Here is a 20,787-nt window from a genome sequence, read left to right as displayed (position 1 = left end):
TGAGCCAATCACCGGATTTGCTCTGTTTGTCCCCACCCACTTTCGCTACTACTTCGTCTGATGAAATTAATACACAAGATGTTTTTAGCGCCACCACGTCAGCTGATACTGTTTCACAAGTCATACCTGATATCCCGGACAATGTAACTCCGGCTTTAGAAGACTCGTTTATTGAGGGTGATATAAATGATTCGAATGACATTAATTCTGACCAAGATACACAGTCTCAGACATCCCAGGGGCCTATTCTTGACCTAACTCCTACAGCCCATGAAGTTAGACCCAAACGTCAATGCACCAAGATCCCTCTAAAGCGGGGTGGTCTACGTTCTGGGGCTAAATGGAAGAGGGTTAATACCTCAAAATGTACACAAATGAACCATGCTGAGGATCCTTCTATTTGTTCTATTGATGAAGCCCTTTTTGACAAAATTGCGGATCTTATTGAGACTAAAATTAATTTCATTATCAAACCCCTCATATCCAAGATAGATAAATTACAAGCAGAGGTTAAGAAGCTGGGTGGTTATCAAAACACAGTTGTAAGTGGCATTGAAAATTTAACCACGCTAGTTACTCTTCTGAACAACAACCATGGGAAAGCTGCTGACGTAACTACTTTGGGTGTCGGAGAGGGAACAGAGCCTTCTGGGGAGAATCCATCGTCACTGACTTCCAACGCTGTTGTTGGGAGCTCTTCGCTCCAGTGTCCCCCAGCAAATCCAATCCCCGCGGCGAATGTTCCCCACATGCAAACATTACAACCCCATACTTCTACGTCGGATCCCCTGCAATTTATTGTTGAAGCTACACCCGTGGTGTTAGTTCTTGCAAATGTCCCTCCATTAGAAAGAGGCACGGTGGAAAATTCTAACTCACTGTGTAGCAAAGCCCTACATTGGTTAACCAGCAATATGCGGTTAGCTCCAGGAGGACAGCAACATCTCGCAAGTGTAATTAAATCAGCAACTAGGGTTCCTTGGCTGGGAAACCGACCAAAAAAATTCAAAGGTGACTGTGTGGCTGTGAGCTTTTCAAATCAACATGTTCTTCCTAATATTCTTGCAAATATTCTTCCCCCTCAACGAAGACAAGGTACTGTGGTTCCCCTCACCTTGAAATTCTTTTATGGGGAACAGCAGAATGTATCAATCCCAAGGACTCCTGCTTTTGGATGGAACATAAATTGGGATCTTCACTCTAGTTGGGGTCAAGATATAAGGAATAATGCGCCAGCCCACCGACAACAACCCTTTGTATTTAACCCTGTTACACAACCTCTAGAACTGTTTAACCGCTTTGCGCCACTTTCTTTTATGGATCAAAATGACTGACTTTTGATAAGTCAAATTAATGATGTTGAGGAACCACATCCGGCTTCTGTTTTACCACTCCAGTTCTCTGCAGGCAATAGAGCCTGTAGAATTTTGAGCTGGAACATTGCTGGACTTAGAACCAAATTTAAAGACAAAATGTGGTTGGATAAAATCAGCAGTTATGACATTCTTGCTTTCCAGGAAACTTGGGTAACGTCAGAGTGTTTCGCCCTAGATGGCTACTCTCATTTTTCAGTACCCGCAGTCCCCAGTAAAACAGGAAGAGCTAGGGGTGGGTTAGTTGTGTATATTTCTCTTGACGTTAAAGGTAAACCCAGACACATCCAGTCTAAATCCAAAAATTGTTTAATGGTTGAATTGACTTTATCAAACTGTAACCCTATTTTATTTGTAAATTTTTATAATTCTTCGACCAGTCAATTTCCTAACGAGCATTTGTTAGCATTAGAGGATTTCTTATCTACTCATATTGAGAATAGCTGTTTCGAATATGAGGTAATCCTTATGGGAGATTTTAATATCCATCCCTGCTTGGCAGGTTGTCAGAGGGAAACTGAGATACTTCCTTTCCATCCCTCATCTCCGCATTTTGAACACACTCCAAGCGGAGAGATTTTGGAATCATTTTTGGCTACCCTCAACCTTTATGAATTTTGTACCTGCTCAAACGATTTGAGGCTACCAACATATGTGGGTCATGATTCTGGCACAATTATAGACTACATTTTTGTTTCTTTAAGTATTCTACCTAAAACATTTGTTTATATGGTAGAAACTTCTGTTTTTAGCGATCACAATCCCGTGATTTTAGAGGTTTTAGCAAATGGAGTCCTGGAAAATAGGAAGATTGACACATTGTGCGCGACAGGTCTTGCGCTAAAAGATCAAAATCGTAGGCTAAAATGGGACCAAGTTATCCCAACATCCTTCTTACAGGAGACATTGGCTAAAGTTGTTGATGAAATTGCCATTTGTTTAGATAACGAAAACCCGAGTGCCAAAATGGTTGATGCCTTTGGTGTCATATGTCATCAAGTTAATTTAGATCTGACCGTAAAGGTAAAGTCAAACAAACCAATAGGCCCTAGATGGTTTGATACAAACTGCTCTAGGGCCCATTCAGCCCTTCTTAAGGCTCTAAAGTGTAAACCTAGAGACAGAGTACTGATAGCATCATTGAGGAAACAATATAATTTTGCTATTAGGAAGAGGAAATCTGAGATTAAAAATGAGGCTTGGAATGATTTGTTACTGCCCGAGATACAGAAAGATAGTGCTAAATTCTGGGCAGTCATAAATCACCCATATTTTGTGGGACTAGATAATCAAAGAGCTGACTGTATTATCCCAGACGAACAGTGGGTGTCACATTTTAGTAACATTTATAGTCAAACTCACACCACAACAGATTGTGAAACAACAGTATTAAAATCATTGACTCATATTCCTCCCTTCACTCAGGAAGAGGTGATACTTGCAATAAAAGACACACTTTGCAAAAAGGCACCGGGGCCAGACGGGGTCCCTGCAGACTTCTTTAAGAGCGCTCCCCAACTTAGCTCAAAAATTTTAACTAATATTTTTAATGCCACTAGGGAATTTATTTTCCCCCCCAGTTGGGCAATCTCGACCATTGTGCCAATCTTCAAGAAAGGACAGAGGACAGACCCGGCCTGTTACAGGCCTATTTCTCTTATTGATTCGAGTGTCAAAATCCTGGGGAGAGTCCTGTTAGGCAGATTGTCCACGATTTTAGAAAGTAAGGGTATTTTATCTAACGCACAATATGGCTTTAGAGCGAACAGAGGAACTTTAGACCAGTGCCTAAACCTGGAGCTAATCATAAATAAATATGTAGTCGCTAGGGGCGGTTCACTGTACATGGCCTTTATGGACCTCTCCTCAGCTTTTGACCTGGTTAACAGGTCAAGGCTGTGGAGGATCCTTTTGGCCATGGGCCTTGACCCGCCTTTAGTCGATTACTTAGCCGAGCTACATAAGGACCTTATGACTTCAGTTAGAGTCACTAGGGAAGGAAGATGCACCTGCCTCTTTAAGTCTGAGAGGGGGGTTAGGCAAGGGTGTATACTCGCCCCCCTCCTCTTCACCCTATACATTAATGACCTTGAGGCAGTAATGCGAACATCTCACAGTGATATTCCGCGCGCAGGGGAGACAAAGATACCTGTCCTCCTGTACGCTGATGATGCTGTTCTTCTCGCACGCTCTGGAGTTGCATTGAATAAACTCCTTTTATCTTTTGGAGCTTTTATGGTATCTTTGGATATGAAAATTAATACAGAAAAATCACACGTAATGATCGCTGGACATGCAGGCAGAAAAAAAAAGATGCTAACATTTTATTGCGCGGGGAAGGAGGTTAAGAGAGTTCCTTCTTTCCCATACTTAGGTGTGACTTTTGATGAAAAGGGCACCTGGGCTCCCCAGCTTCTGGTTAAAAGTAGCGCTGTCGCTAGAGCGACCGCAGGGTTGTTGGGTTTTGCCAAAAAACTGGGCGCTCGTCCTATGGAAAGCATAATCAAAGTTTATAAAGCAAAATGCTTGTCAGTCGCCCAGTATGGCTCTATTATTTGGGGATATATTAACTCCACTAAAATACAGAATGTAGAAAATAAATTTTTAAGATCTCTCCTTTCTGTTCCCCAATCAACCCCGACATTTGCATTACATACAGAGGTAGGCCTGGGCTATATATCTGATACCTTAAAATTAGCCCCAGTGATTGGCTGGTTAAAAACCTGGCTTAACCAGGAGCTCACATTAAATCACATCATTTTAAAAGACTGTTTAGCCCTGGACAGAGCACTTAAAATCCCATGGGTAAGATATGTGAGAATTCAGCTGTCCTTAGCAGGCCGTCCGGAGCTCTTTTCATCTCCAGATGAAATAACTCACGGAGACTTAAAATTAGTTAAAAATACCCTGTTAAATCTATATGCTCTGGAAAGGGAAGCACAAGAGCTAAAAAAAACCAAGGGGCCTGATTCACAGAACAAACTTAAGACTAAATCCTAAACTTAGTACCATTCTGGTATTCACAGAATGCACCTAGTACTTCTGGTATTCACAGAATGAACTTACTACTTTTGCTATTCACAGAATGAACTTAGTACTTTTGCTATTCACAGAATGGATTTACGACTCCTAAACTTACGTCCGCACTCGGGCCGGAAATTCCGGCCCGGAGGCGGAGCTTCCGGCCCGGAGGCGGAGCTTCCGGGCAGGAGGCGGGGCTTCCGGGCCGGAGGCGGAGCTTCCGGCCCGGAGGTGGGGATTCCGGCCGATTTAGCTATGGCTGAAATCTCCACCTCTGGGCCGGAAGCTCCGCCTCCGGGCCGGAAGCTCCGCCTCCGGGCCGGAAGCTCCGCCTCCGGGCCGGAATTTCCGGCCCGAGTGCGGACGTAAGTTTAGGAGTCGTAAATCCATTCTGTGAATAGCAAAAGTACTAAGTTCATTCTGTGAATAGCAAAAGTAGTAAGTTCATTCTGTGAATACCAGAAGTACTAGGTGCATTCTGTGAATACCAGAATGGTACTAAGTTTAGGATTTAGTCTTAAGTTTGTTCTGTGAATCGGGCCCATGGTAAGGAAACATTATCTGCTTACCACTGTTCCTGGAATGGAACCATACCTTCTGTGGGTAACAAACCCTTACCATCGTTTTCTCTTAACGAGATTTCGCTTCGACTTAATTCACTTTATTTTGGGTAATTTTGGAACCTGGGCCAGACCTGATGACGCTGAACCATGCGATTGCGATTGTTTTTCAGTTCAGGATACGATGCATTTTACTATGTTTTGCGGTCATTATATTGAGATTAGAAAAATATACTTGCTCCCTATTTTACGTACTCAGGGCTTTATTCAGGTAAAACCAGCTCTGCTGTTTCTGCAACTTCTTCCTAACATAAAAGTAGCCTTCGCTTTCGCTAGTTTTCTAGTGGCAGGAGCACGTTTAAATAAGTTCCAAATAAGGCACAGGCACTTTATTTCTGAAAAATGAATTTCCTCTCTTTTTTAACATACCCTTATTTTTATTCTTTTTAATATATTTATGTATGTTTTATTGTACAAATTGATTTGTTTCTTTTTCTTGATAATTGTATGCAAATTTAATGATCTGCTGAAATGTTGTTATGTATTTTTTTGCTCGATCTTTTATGATTTTCAATAATCGAATAAAGATAATTGACTGACTGACTGACTGACTGAAGAAATCTCCCTTGGGGTCAAGGAGTGACTCCCCTGCTTGGTAGGCACCAAAGAAGCAACTGACCAGTTTGCATCACTGAAGCTTCCGCCGGACACTGAAGTCTTTGCATCACCAGAGGTTGATTTCCTGACTTCGCTGAGGCTACCCTGAGTGCACAGCAAAGCTGAGGCCCATGGCTATCGAGGGTGATGTGGAACCATGAACCCTAGACACCGTGAACTTTTGCAGCAACACTATCTTCCTGGTCCTCCTTGAAGTTGTGCTTTGGGCTCTGAGTAGCCCTATCCTTGAGCACCTTCTGCACTGAAGATTGTTGGCCTCCACTCCACGAGTGACTCATGGGCCAGTTCCAAGTGCGATCGCTCGAGGCTCCTTTGTGATCACTAGCCCGTTGGCTAGCAGGTCCCCACAAAGGCAACACCTTTTCTGCTTGGGCTTTTCTGGTTGATCCAGATGTGCCCTGACTTACCCTCACTGGATGAGTCCCTCAGACCTGGCTGGTCTGCACCGCAGTCCTTTCTCTGAATTCCAGTGACTTGCCGTTGCCAAGGCTTGTTGGGTCCAATCTGGCTGCCGATACAGCAGCACTCGACAGACTTCATGGGACAGCTCGAATCCGGCTCATGGACTTTGTTGACAACTCCTGGATTTCGTGGCTGAAGAGTGAAGACACCCATCAACTCACCTGAAGCACACGACATCTGTGGGCAATGGTCCATCCTGCCCTCGATCACTTGCAATTGACCCAGACTCTGTCCCCTCTTTTTTCAGGTTCCTTCCAGCCTAGATCTGGCTTTGGATCTCTTCGGACACTTCTCCTCTTCACTCCAGCAGCAGGTCTTTGCATGCTTCCATTGAAATCGACGACGCGACCCAACACCAAAAGACACTAATGCACCCGGCTTGCCTGGGTGAGGTAACTTGAGCACTCAGGTGCTCCCATGGGTGATAGCCCTAGAACTTCTTAAGTCCAAAAGGGTTTGGTTCTGACTCAATTAGAAGTGTCCCTAATCTTTAAATTCCAACCGCGACATTGCCCATAGAAGATAACGGGAATCCTCGGTTGTGTTTACACACTGCATACAGTCCCCTTGGGTCCCCTGTGTCACTACCTTGGGTGGTCCCTTGGGGTCCCAGAGATTCTACAGGCTATATTCCTAGTGTCTATTCCAATCGTGGTTCTTATACCACTTTTTTGGTATATGGTTTGGTACGCCCCTAGGGCCCAAACGTGTATTTGTGCTTTTACTGGTGATTGCTATCTTGTAACTTAAGTACTTCGAATTCCAGTCTCATAAAGAGACTAGAGGGCTGTGTTTTATCTTAAATACATATTTTAAATATATACCTGGTGTGGTTGTCTTTTCATTTGATCATTCAAGAGATTATAGACTGGTAAAACAAGCTGCTTTACATTCCTTCAAGACTTATCCTGAAGGCTGCTCTCCATAGCTACCACTAGGATAGCTTTCAATAAAGGTTGACTTTAACCTATCACTTGACTGATACAAGGTGCCCATTAGAACTAGGGGACAGCATATATCAGGCCACCTTCACAGCTGTGTCATCCCAATGTATGTATCCCACTGTTTCTATTCTCCACCACAAGCCCTATCTGGGTCATCCCACTGCTTCTGTTCCCATCCACATGCCCCATATGTGTCATCCCAATGCATTTATCACACTTCTTCTGCCCTCCACCACATTCCCCATCTGTGCCATCCTACTATTTGTATCCCACTGATTCTGTTCTCAACCACACGCCCCATCTGTCATCCCAGTGTATGTATCCCACTGCTTCCAGTCTCGTCCACATGCACCCATCTGTCATACCACTGTATGAATGCTACAGTTTCTGTTATCCAATACATGCCCATCTGTGTCATTCCACTGTATGTATCTGACTGCTTCTGTTTTCAACCACATGACCCCATCTGTGTCATCCCACTGTATGCATCCGACTGCTTCTGTTTCCCATCACATGCCCCATCAGTGTCATCCACACATATGTATCCAACTGCTTCTGTTCTCAATCACATACCCCTAGCCATTTCATCCCACTGTATACATCCCACTGCTTCTCTTCCCAACCACATGCCTCCACCCGTGTCATCACACTGTATGTATCCCACTGCTTCTATTCTCCACCACATACCCCATCTGTATCATCCCACTGTTTTAAACCCACTGCCTATAGTCCCAACCACATACTCCAGCTGTGTCATCCCACTGTATGTATACCACTGCTCCTGTTCCTACAACATGCCCCATCTGTGTCATCCCACTGTATGTAAACCACTGCTCCTGTTCCTACCACATGCCCCATCTGTGTCATCCCACTGTATGTATAACACTGTTCCTGTTCCTACCACATGCCCCATCGGTGTCATCCCACTGTATGTATACCACTGCTCCTGTTCCCAACCACATGCCCCATCTGTGTCATCCCACTGTATGTATACCACTGCTCCTGTTCCTACCACATGCCCCATCTGTGTCATCCCACTGTATGTGTACCACTGCTCCTGTTCATACCACATAACCCATCTGTGTCATCCCACTGTATGTATACCACTGCTCCTGTTCCTACCACATACTCCAGCTGTGTCATTCCACTGCATGTATCCCACTGCTTCTGTTCTCAACCACATGCCCCATCTGTGTGATCCCACCGTATGTATACCACTGATCAGGTCCTACCACATGCCCCATCTGTGTCATTCCACTGCATGTATACCACTGCTCCTGTTCCTACCACATGCCCCATCTGTGTCATCCCACTGTATGTATACCACTGCTCCTGTTCCTACCACATGCCCAATCTGTGTCATCCCACTGTATGTATACCACTGCTCCTATTCCTACCACATGCCCCATCTGTGTCATCCCACTGTATGAATACCACTGCTCCTCTTCCTACCACATACTCCAGCGGTGTCATCCCACTGTATGTATCCCACTGCTTCTGTTCCCAACCACATGTGTCATTTGTGTCATCTTACTCAAGTTTATTCAACTTCTTCTAATCCCAACCACATGCCCCATCTGTGTTATCCCACTGTATGTATACCACTGTTCCTGTTCCTACCACATGCCCCATCTGTGTCATACCACTCTATGTATACCACTGCTCCTGTTCCTACCACATGCCCCATCTGTGTCATCCCACTGTATGTACACCACTGGTCCTGTTCCTACCACATGTCCCATCTGTGTCATCCCACTGTGTGTATACCACTGCTCCTATTCCAACCACATGCCCCGTCTGTGTCATCCCACTGTATGTATACAACTGCTCCTGTTCCTACCACATGCCCCGTCTGTGTCATCCCACTGTATGAGTACCACTGCTCCTGTTCCTACCACATGCCCCATCTGTGTCATCCCACTGTATGTATACCACTGCTCCTGTTCCTACCACATGCCCCATCTGTCTCATCCCACTGTATGTATACCACTGCTCCTGTTCCTACCACATGCCCCATCTGTGTCATCCCACTGTATGTATACCTCTGCTCCTGTTCCTACCACATGCCCTATCTGTGTCATCCCACTGTATGTATACCACTGCTCCTGTTCCTACCACATGCCCCATCTGTGTCATCCCACTGTATGTATACCCCTGCTCCTGTTCCTACCACATGCCCCATCTGTGTCATCCCACTGTATGTATACCACCGCTCCTGTTCCTACCACATGCCCCATCTGTGTCATCCCACTGTATGTATCCCACTGCTCCTGTTCCTACCACATGCCGCATCTGTGTCATCCCACTGTATGTAGACCACTGCTCCTGTTCCCAACCACATGCCCCATCTGTGTCATCCCACTGTATGTATACCACTGCTCCTATTCCAACCACATGCCCCGTCTGTGTCATCCCACTGTATGTATACAACTGCTCCTGTTCCTACCACATGCCCCGTCTGTGTCATCCCACTGTATGAGTACCACTGCTCCTGTTCCTACCACATGCCCCATCTGTGTCATCCCACTGTATGTATACCACTGCTCCTGTTCCTACCACATGCCCCATCTGTCTCATCCCACTGTATGTATACCACTGCTCCTGTTCCTACCACATGCCCCATCTGTGTCATCCCACTGTATGTATACCTCTGCTCCTGTTCCTACCACATGCCCTATCTGTGTCATCCCACTGTATGTATACCACTGCTCCTGTTCCTACCACATGCCCCATCTGTGTCATCCCACTGTATGTATACCCCTGCTCCTGTTCCTACCACATGCCCCATCTGTGTCATCCCACTGTATGTATACCACCGCTCCTGTTCCTACCACATGCCCCATCTGTGTCATCCCACTGTATGTATCCCACTGCTCCTGTTCCTACCACATGCCGCATCTGTGTCATCCCACTGTATGTAGACCACTGCTCCTGTTCCCAACCACATGCCCCATCTGTGTCATCCCACTGTATGTATACCACTGCTCCTGTTAATACCACATGCCCCATCTGTGACATCCCACTGTATGTATACCACTGCTCCTGTTACTACCACATGCCTCATCTGTGTCATCCCACTGTATGTATACCACTGCTCCTGTTCCTACCACATACTCCAGCTGTGTCATTCCACTGCATTTATCCCACTGCTTCTGTTCTCAACCACATGCCCCATCTGTGTGATCCCACCGTATGTATACCACTGCTCAGGTCCTACCACATGCCCCATCTGTGTCATCCCACTGTATGTATAACACTGCTCCTGTTCCTACCACATGCCCCATCTGTGTCATCCCACTGTATGTATACCACTGCTCCTGTTCCCAACCACATGCCCCATCTTTGTCATCCCACTGTATGTATACCACTGCTCCTGTTCCTACCACATGCCCCATCTGTGTCATCCCACTGTATGTATACCACTGCTCCTGTTCCTACCACATGCCCCATCTGTGTCATCCCACTGTATGTATACCACTGCTCCTGTTCCTACCACATACTCCAGCTGTGTCATTCCACTCCATGTATCCCACTGCTTCTGTTCTCAACCACATGCCCCATCTGTGTGATCCCACCGTATGTATACCACTGATCAGGTCCTACCACATGCCCCATCTGTGTCATTCCACTGCATGTATACCACTGCTCCTGTTCCTACCACATGCCCAATCTGTGTCATCCCACTGTATGTATACCACTGCTCCTGTTCCTACCACATGCCCAATCTGTGTCATCCCACTGTATGTATACCACTGCTCCTGTTCCTACCACATGCCCCATCTGTGTCATCCCACTGTATGAATACCACTGCTCCTCTTCCTACCACATAATCCAGCGGTGTCATCCCACTGTATGTATCCCACTGCTTCTGTTCCGAACCACATGTGTCATTTGTGTCATCTTACTCAAGTTTATTCAACTTCTTCTATTCCCAACCACATGCCCCATATGTGTTATCCCACTGTATGTATACCACTGTTCCTGTTCCTACCACATGTCCCATCTGTGTCATCCCACTGTGTGTATACCACTGCTCCTATTCCAACCACATGCCCCGTCTGTGTCATCCCACTGTATGTATACCACTGCTCCTGTTCCTACCACATGCCCCGTCTGTGTCATCCCACTGTATGAATACCACTGCTCCTGTTCCTACCACATGCTCCATCTGTGTCATCCCACTGTATGTATACCACTGCTCCTGTTCCTACCACATGCCCCATCTGTGTCATCCCACTGTATGTATACCACTGCTCCTGATCCTACCACATGCCCCATCTGTGTCATCCCACTGTATGTATACCTCTGCTCCTGTTCCTACCACATGCCCCATCTGTGTCATCCCACTGTATGTATACCACTGCTCCTGTTCCTACCACATGCCCCATCTGTGTCATCCCACTGTATGTATACCACTGCTCCTGTTCCTACCACATGCCCCATCTGTGTCATCCCACTGTATGTATCCCACTGCTCCTGTTCCTACCACATGCCCCATCTGTGTCATCCCACTGTATGTAGACCACTGCTCCTGTTCCCACCACATGCCCCATCTGTGTCATCCCACTGTATGTATACCACTGCTCCTCTTCCTACCACATACTCCAGCTGTGTCATCCCACTGTATGTATCCCACTGCTTCTGGTCCCAACCACATGCCCCATTTGTGTCATCTTACTCAAGTTTATTCAACTTCTTCTATTCCCAACCACATGCCCCATCTGTGTCATCCCACTGTATGTATACCACTGCTCCTGTTGCTACCACATACTCCAGCTGTGTCATTCCACTGCATGTATCCCACTGCTTCTGTTCTCAACCACATGCCCCATCTGTGTGATCCCACCGTATGTATACCACTGCTCAGGTCCTACCACATGCCCCATCTGTGTCATTCCACTGCATGGATACCACTGCTCCTGTTCCTACCACATGCCCCATCTGTGTCATCCCACTGTATGTATACCACTGCTCCTGTTCCTACCACATGCCCAATCTGTGTCATCCCACTGTATGTATACCACTGCTCCTGTTCCTACCACATGCCCCATCTGTGTCATCCCCCCGAATGTATACCACTGCTCCTCTTCCTACCACATATTCCAGCTGTGTCATCCCACTGTATGTATCCCACTGCTTCTGTTCCCAACCACATGCCCCATTTGTGTCATCTTACTCAAGTTTATTCAACTTCTTCTATTCCCAACCGCATGCCCCATCTGTGTCATCCCACTGTATGTATACCACTGCTCCTGTTCCTACCACATGCCCCATCTGTGTCATCCCACTGTATGTATACCACTGCTCCTGTTCCTACCACATGCCCCATCTGTGTCATCCCACTGTATGTATACCACTGCTCCTGTTCCTACCACATGCCCCATCTGTGTCATCCCACTGTATGTATACCACTGCTCCTGTTCCTACCACATGCCCCATCTGTGTCATCTTACTCAAGTTTATTCAACTTCTTCTATTCCCAACCGCATGCCACATCTGTGTCATTCCACTGCATGTATACCACAGCTCCTGTTCCTACCACATGCCCCATCTGTGTCATCCCACTGTATGTATACCACTGCTCCTGTTCCTACCACATGCCCAATCTGTGTCATCCCACTGTATGTATACCACTGCTCCTGGTCCCACCACATGCCCCATCTGTGTCATCCCACCGTATGTATACCACTGCTCCTCTTCCTACCACATACTCCAGCTGTGTCATCCCACTGTATGTATCCCACTGCTTCTGGTCCCAACCACATGCCCCATTTGTGTCATCTTACTCAAGTTTATTCAACTTCTTCTATTCCCAACCACATGCCCCATCTGTGTCATCCCACTGTATGTATACCACTGCTCCTGTTGCTACCACATACTCCAGCTGTGTCATTCCACTGCATGTATCCCACTGCTTCTGTTCTCAACCACATGCCCCATCTGTGTGATCCCACCGTATGTATACCACTGCTCAGGTCCTACCACATGCCCCATCTGTGTCATTCCACTGCATGTATACCACTGCTCCTGTTCCTACCACATGCCCCATCTGTGTCATCCCACTGTATGTATACCACTGCTCCTGTTCCTACCTCATGCCCAATCTGTGTCATCCCACTGTATGTATACCACTGCTCCTGTTCCTACCACATGCCCCATCTGTGTCATCCCACTGTATGTATACCACTGCTCCTGTTCCAACCACATGCCCCGTCTGTGTCATCCCACTGTATGTATATCACTGCTCCTGTTCCTACCACATGCCCCGTCTGTGTCATCCCACTGTATGTATACCACTGTTCCTGTTCCTACCACATGCCCCGTCTGTGCCATCCCACTGTATGTAAACCACTGCTCCTGTTCCTACCACATGCCCCATCTGTGTCATCCCACTGTATGTATACCACTGCTCCTGTTCCTACCACATGCCCCATCTGTGTCATCCCACTGTATGTATACCACTGCTCCTGTTCCTACCACATGCCCCATCTGTGTCATCCCACTGTATGTATACCACTGCTCCTGTTCCTACCACATGCCCCATCTGTGTCATCCCACTGTTTGTATACCACTGCTCCTGTTCCTACCACATGCCCCATCTGTGTCATCCCACTGTATGTAAACCACTGCTCCTGTTCCTACCACATGCCGCATCTGTGTCATCCCACTGTATGTATACCACTGCTCCTGTTCCTACCACATGCCCCATCTGTGTCATCCCACCGTATGTAACCCAGAGGTGTGGGGCAGCGGCTAGGGTGGCTGACTCCGGAGTGCAAGGCTCACGGTTTGATCTCCGGCACTGGCGTCAGATCAGCTCAGCACCAAGTGACTCTGGGTAATCGCTCACTTATTCTCCCCAATGGCCCCCAGCGCCTTGAGACACTTAGGGGTGAGTAGTTTGCGCTTTACAAATACCGGATTTTTTTTTTTTTACTGCTACTGTTTTCAAACATATGCCCCCATCTGATTCATCCCACTCTAGGTATCCCACTGCCTCTGTTTTTCAGCACATGCGTCCATCTTCGTCATACCACTGTTTCAACCCCACTGCCTCTGTTCTCCACCAGATGGCCCCATCTATGCACTCTTGGGTCACCTCTGCTTTTTACTTCCACAGTCCTATGCATGTTCTCATTCTGTGTACCTGCATCCCCAAGAGGAGAGATGGCCACTTTTGAGGCATTGAAAGTTAAATCCCCCCTTGAAAGATGAACACTTTTGATGCATTGAGGGTTAACCCCTCTCATGAGAGATGGCCACATTAGAGCATTGAAAGTTGAACTCCCTTGTGAGAGACAGGCACTTTGATGCATTGAAAGTTAACCCCCCAGAGGAATAGATGGGCACTTTTGAGGCATTGAAAGTTAAACCCCTCCTTGATAGATGGGCACTTTTGATGCATTGAAAGTTAACCTCCCATGAGAGATGGCTACTTTTGAGGAATTGAAAGTTACCCCAGTGGAGATGGCCAGTTTTGAGGCATTGAAAGTTAAAACCCCCCATGAGATATGGGCACTTTTGAGGCTTGAAAGTTAGCCTCCACAGGGATGAATGGCCACTTTTGAGGAATTAAAAAGTTGAACCCCCAGGTGACAGATGACCATTTTTGGGGCATTTAAATTTAAACCCTCTACTGCCCAGGTGAGAGATGACAACTTTTGAGGCATTACATTTTGACCCCCCCTAATGTCACAGAGGAACACTTTTAAGGCATTGAAAGTTAACCCCACCCCTTCAGGTGAGAGATCACCACCTCTGAGGCATTGAAAGTTAACCCCCGACCCTCAGGTGAGAGATGGCCACTTTTGAGGCATTGAAAGGTAACCTCCAAGGGGAGAGATGACTACTTTTTAGGCATTGAAAGTTAAGCCTCCTGCCCAAGGTGAGATATGACACTTTTTGAGGTATTGAAAGTTACCCCTCAACCCAAGGGGAGAGATAGCCACTTTTGAGGCATTGAAAGTTGATCCTCCCCTAAGGTGAGTGAGGGCCATGTTTGGACATTGAAAGTAAACCCCCCCGCAGGTGAGAGATGGGCACGTTTGAGGCTATGAAAGTTTCCCCCTCCAAGACGAGAGATGGCCACTTTTTGGGCATTGAAAGGTAATCCCCCCAGGTGAGAGATGACCACTTTTGAGGCATTGAAAGGTAACCCCCCAGGTGAGAAATTACCATGTTTGAGGCATTCATAGATGACCCTCCCAGGTGAGATATGGGCGCTTTTGAGGCATTGAAAGTTAACCCCTACCCCTAAGATTAGAAATGACCACTTTTGAGACATTGAAAGTTAAAAACCCATCAGAGATGGCCACTTTTGAGGCATTGAATGTTCCCCCCGCCCAAGGTGAGTAATGGCCACTTTTGAGGCATTGAAAGTTAAACCCCACCTCTAGGAGAGAAATGACCACTTTTGAGGCATTGAAAGTTAAAACCCCCATGAGAGATGGCCACTTTTGAGGCATTGAAAGTTAACTCCCTCAGGTGAGAGATGGCCACTTCTGAGGCATTGAAAGTTAACTCCCACCCCCAGGTGAGAGATGGCCACTTTTGAGGGATTAAAAGGTAACCTTCCTACCCCAAGGGGAGAGATAGCCACTTTTGAGGCATTGAAAGTTAAAAACCCCATGAGAGATGGCCACTTTTGAGGCATTGAAAGTTAACTCCCTCAGGGGAGAGATGGCCACTTCTGAGGCATTGAAAGTTAACTCCCACCCCCAGGTGAGAGATGGCCACTTTTGAGGGATTAAAAGGTAACCTCCCTACCCCAAGGGGAGAGATAGCCACTTTTGAGGCATTGAAAGTTAACCCTGCCAAGGTGAGAGATGACTACTTTTGAGGCATTGAAAGTTAAAACCCCCGACCCCCAAGGTGAGATATGACCACTTTTGAGGCATTGAAAGTTGACACACTGACCCCCCAAGGTGAGAAATGGGCACTTTTGAGGCATTAAAAGTTAAAACCCCCATGAGAGATGGTCACTTTTGAGGCATTGAAAGTTAGCCCCCGTCCAAGGTGACAGATGACCACTTTTGAGGCCTTGAAAGGTAAACCCCACCCCCAAGGTGAGAGATGACCACTTTTGAGGCATTGAAACTTAAAACCCCCATGAGAGATTACTGCTTTTGAGGCATTCAAAGTTACCCCCCCCCCACACAAGGGGACAGATAGCCACTTTTTAGGCATTTAAAGTTGACCCTCCCCTAAGGTGAGAGATTGCCATGTTTGAGGCACTTAAAATGAACCCCCCCCCCCCCCCCGGTGAAAAATGGCCACTTTTGAGGCATTGAAAGTTAAACCCCTGTGAGAGATGGCTACTTTTGAGGCATTGAAAGTTAAACACCACGATGAGAGATGACTACTTTTGAGACATTGAAAGTTAACCCGTGAGATATGGGCGCATTTGAGGCATTGAAAGTTAAACCCCACCCCCAAGGAGAGAGATGGCCACATTTGAGGCGTTGAAAGTTACAGCCCCTGAGTGAGAGATGGCCACTTTTGTGGAATTGAAAGTTAACCCCCCCCCCCACCAGGTGAGAGATGGCCACTTTTGAGATACTGAAAGTTAATGCCCCCAGGTAAGAGATGGGCACTTTTGGGGCATTGAAAGTTGCTCCCTGCCCAGGAGAGAGATGCCCAATTTTGAGGCATTGAAAATGAAATCCACCCATGAGAGTTGGCTATTTTTGATGCATTGAAAATTACCATAACCCCCCAAGGTGAGAGAGGCACACTTTGAGGCATAGAAAGTTAAACACCCCCGTGAGAGATGGCCACTTTTGTGGTATTGAAAATTGCCCCCCTCGCCAAGGTGATAGTTTGCCACCTTAGAGGCACTGAAAGTTAAACCCCACCCCAAAGGCAAGAGATGCCCACTTTTATTCTTTTTTGTTAGAACGGAGAAACTATTTCTTTTGTTCTTGTCTGTGCTCTGTCCTTTTAACAAATGTCATTCAGATTCTCACCTTTTCAGTTCTGCTTCTTACAACCAACTTCTCACTTGTGCTCAACATACTGTGCTGATGTGCATCCACGTCGACCCTCGAGATCTTGTTTACATTCTGTACATCTGCCCCCTTCGTGCACCACATTTGCTTTACACCATCAGTTCTTTCTACACTCTCTGCTGCCCTCCACACTTCAGCTCTTCACTCTACACAGACATCATTAACATTCACTTCCGGCCTTCACCTGCACTCTCTCCTCTGTACGCACGCCCTTCATCTTGTACATTTGCTCTTCAAACTCAAAGTTCGCTCTCCACCCACATTTGTTTCTGACATCTTTTCCCACCATGGGTATCTGCTCTTCACTGTATCCATCTGCTGTACATGCTCCATAGTACCCTCCTTACTGTAAATGCCCTCCCTCTACTGTTACTTTCTGCCATATCTACTTTCTACCAAGTACCTATATCATCTTTCCACTATCTGCACCTGCTCTCCACCCTTGAAAAGCACTCCCCCATACAGTCCTTCTCCATGGCCCACACCCTCACCGTAGTGCAGCACCGCATCTCTAGTCCATGTGCTTCATCCGCTTTCCTCGAAGGTGGCAAGCCATTGAAGTAACAAGAGAGCCGACCCTAGTGTCAATCCTGACTCTGAGAGCCCCTACAAAACTCAAGCCTTGGAAATATTTGACACATAATTATTGCAAAAAACATCATGTGGTTAAGTGTCTTCGAAATTCCAAAAAATGCATTTAACACAGAGAAGCATTTCGTCTTAATACCTCAGGTGATATGTTGCCACTGGAAAGTATTTATTAAAAGAGATTTCTAACATGCTTGAGAAACATTTCTGCCCCCCCTCCCAGGAGATAATGCTATTGGGTAACTAAGAGACACATCGTGTGATCCCCATATGAGGCCTTTATTCTTATGCTAGATGGAGGGACACTATAGGCAACGTGGAGCAGCATTAAAGGCTACTAACTCAAAGTCAAGACGTTTTGTATAGGGTGCATGTTGTACTTCCATATTTGAGGGTGCTCCCACATGTGATAATGAACAAAACAGTGGCTCTGTGAAATAAAGTAGTTTCCTATGATCAAACAATTTGGTCATGCAGGGAAGCTGAGAGCGATCACAGATTTTCAAGTTTTGCACAGTGAAATGTAGACACTAGATGGGTGTCTCTTTTTGTCATCAAAGCTTAATGTTTTGTCCTTAATTCTTGGAAGATGAGATTAGACAGGTTGGCTTGTGGTTGTTAGGCCCTGTGCACAAACACTTCCATTTTACATGCTCATGTTTAAAATTAACATCTTTTAAACAGTGACTTTTAGAATACTTTTTTCTTGAGCACCAGCATATGATAACGTACTCAGAAAATGATAACATACATGTACATTTCCTTGTAGGTACAATGTCATCTCTTAGAATATTCTGTACAAGGTACCGTTACGCTGCTTAAACTGTGTTGTTGATTATTGTCTGTTAGGCGACAGCTCTCGTAGGTAGAATAAACAATTATGCTCAGGCATTGAACGCATGGGTCCAGTTTAATATATCAGCTGGACCAAGCCTTTGCTTAGGCAAGGGAGCATTTTGATGGATTGCTGTGGTCACTCAGTGCCTGAATTCTATCCCAGAAAAAATCCACCCTTATCCCGAGAAGGATGGCGGCCTGCTCTACACCAAGACTTCTACAACAAGATTGGCTACCAGGTGACCCAATGCACACAGACATCTAGGGAGTAAGTCCACTCTAAGGTATTCTGGCTGACCTGCACACCCTATGCTTATTAGGATAGGCAGAGTTAGGTGGAGTACAAACATATGTATTCACATAATCCAATGCAAATATATAATGGTTGAATTGTTCATTCTTTTCACCCTTCTTGTCATGCTGGTGACATTATTTTGCTTCATTCTACTAATTATTGCAGCACATGAATTTATTATTTTACACAAGAGTCTAATTGCCTCAATAAGTATTTGAATTGCCAATTCATGTACTTCTTGTGTATTTCTTTGTGCATGCCTGAGTTACTAACACAAGGGTAAGATGTTTCCATAATTTCCTTGGGGGAATCAGCGTTGTTATGTTCTGAACTTGCAGACACCATAAGATACCTGTCCAGGTTTACGTCTGAAAGGCACGTTGTGAGCTAGCCAGGAATCAGGCAACATATTCTGATCTTTTACGTGGACATAGTCCCCATATTTTTCATGCTTATGTTGCCCAAACCCACATGTCTTACTTAATTAGTAAGAACCGTATAAGAAGGGAGAATCTACAATTCATTTTTTCCCAGTATTGCAAAGCACAAACCTTGCCATAGTGTGTTACACATTTTTCTCTGTCATTTACTGGTGCTCTCCACTTTCCACAGGTACTCTCTCCACACTGTTCACCTGGTGTCTGCCTTGTTTATCTATTCTCTATCATGGGCCGCGCTGTACATGCACTCCCATGCTCACGTATGCTTCCTATATGCACTCTCCATAACTGGTCTGCAACCTGCAAATTCGTTTTCCAGGATATTCACTTCTCATCTTGCATGTCTCCTCTCCACCTTGTATTTATCCTCTTCACATCCACTTTCCAAGCTGCACTTGCAGACTGCAACCTCCATTTATGCTTACCACCCTTTCAGATTACCATCCTGTACCTCTGATCACCTACAGATATGCCCTACTCTCTGGAGTATATTCACAAGAACGTGTGATAACTACCGCAAGAGTAGTGTAAAGCAACTTTCAATATCACAGCCCATTGCTGAAAAATAACCCAGTGACAACGTGGTATTCACAACAAGGCGGTAGCATGCGATAGTCTGCCGAAACCGTGGACAATGTCTGTGATAAAACCACCTCGATGAAGATAAAAACACAAACCACAACACCAAAAAACCTGCGATGGGCCTAAGCACTATAAGGAAATCAGCGATAAGCAGCGCCAGGCCAGCAACACACACCTGGCAGGTGGGAAAAATCTCCATAAAATGGAGACAGCCGGAGCAGGTGCAGAGGACGAGCACTCCGGACAACCAGCCTGGGACCCCGGGGACAGGGAAGGGCAAGGACAAGAAGACAAGGAAGACGAAGTTCAGTCTGCAGTCCTACAGGATCATAGTCACGGAGGTGATGGAACACCATCAACAACTCTTTGTCATCTCCAACGTGTCACTGGGCACCAAAACTGCAATATAGCGGGACATCGTGGACAAGGTGAATGCCCTCAGAGAGCGCAAGCGGACAATGGATGAGAACAAGAGGTGAGGGAATGACATCAAGCAGAAGACCAAGGAGAAACTCTCCACCAACCAGAAAGCAGCAATGCAAACTGGAGGTGGGGGCCCAGAGCCACAGCTGGAGCTGGATGACATGGAGGAGCTGGTGTTGACAGTCCTCAGTGTGGAGACTGTGGACGGAGTCTGGGGACTGGACACTGCTCGACAGGACACAACACAACCGCAACAGGGTGCGTGACCACCAGGTACTGGGGGAACGAGTGGAGATGGCCACAATGGCACACATGCACAATCAACCAGAGCACAGTGCACACCCACAATGACTCTGGGTCATCGCCCAGATCTACAGACTGTCACAATGTACAATGCCATGCTGTCTGAATGTCAACCTGTACCATGCATCTACACACATGTGAACACATTGTAATACACCATCTCCCCTTCACATCGCAGGGGCACCATCAACACCTCCTGCAGAGCAGTCCCAGCCACTCTTCAATGATGATGAGGACAACACCAGCCTCAATGCCCAAATTATCCAAGACTTCA

The sequence above is a fragment of the Triturus cristatus genome, chromosome 5_1 (assembly GCF_964204655.1).
Source record: "Triturus cristatus chromosome 5_1, aTriCri1.1, whole genome shotgun sequence".
NCBI classification, from domain to species: domain Eukaryota; kingdom Metazoa; phylum Chordata; class Amphibia; order Caudata; family Salamandridae; genus Triturus; species Triturus cristatus.
This window is presented reverse-complemented; position numbering follows the sequence as displayed.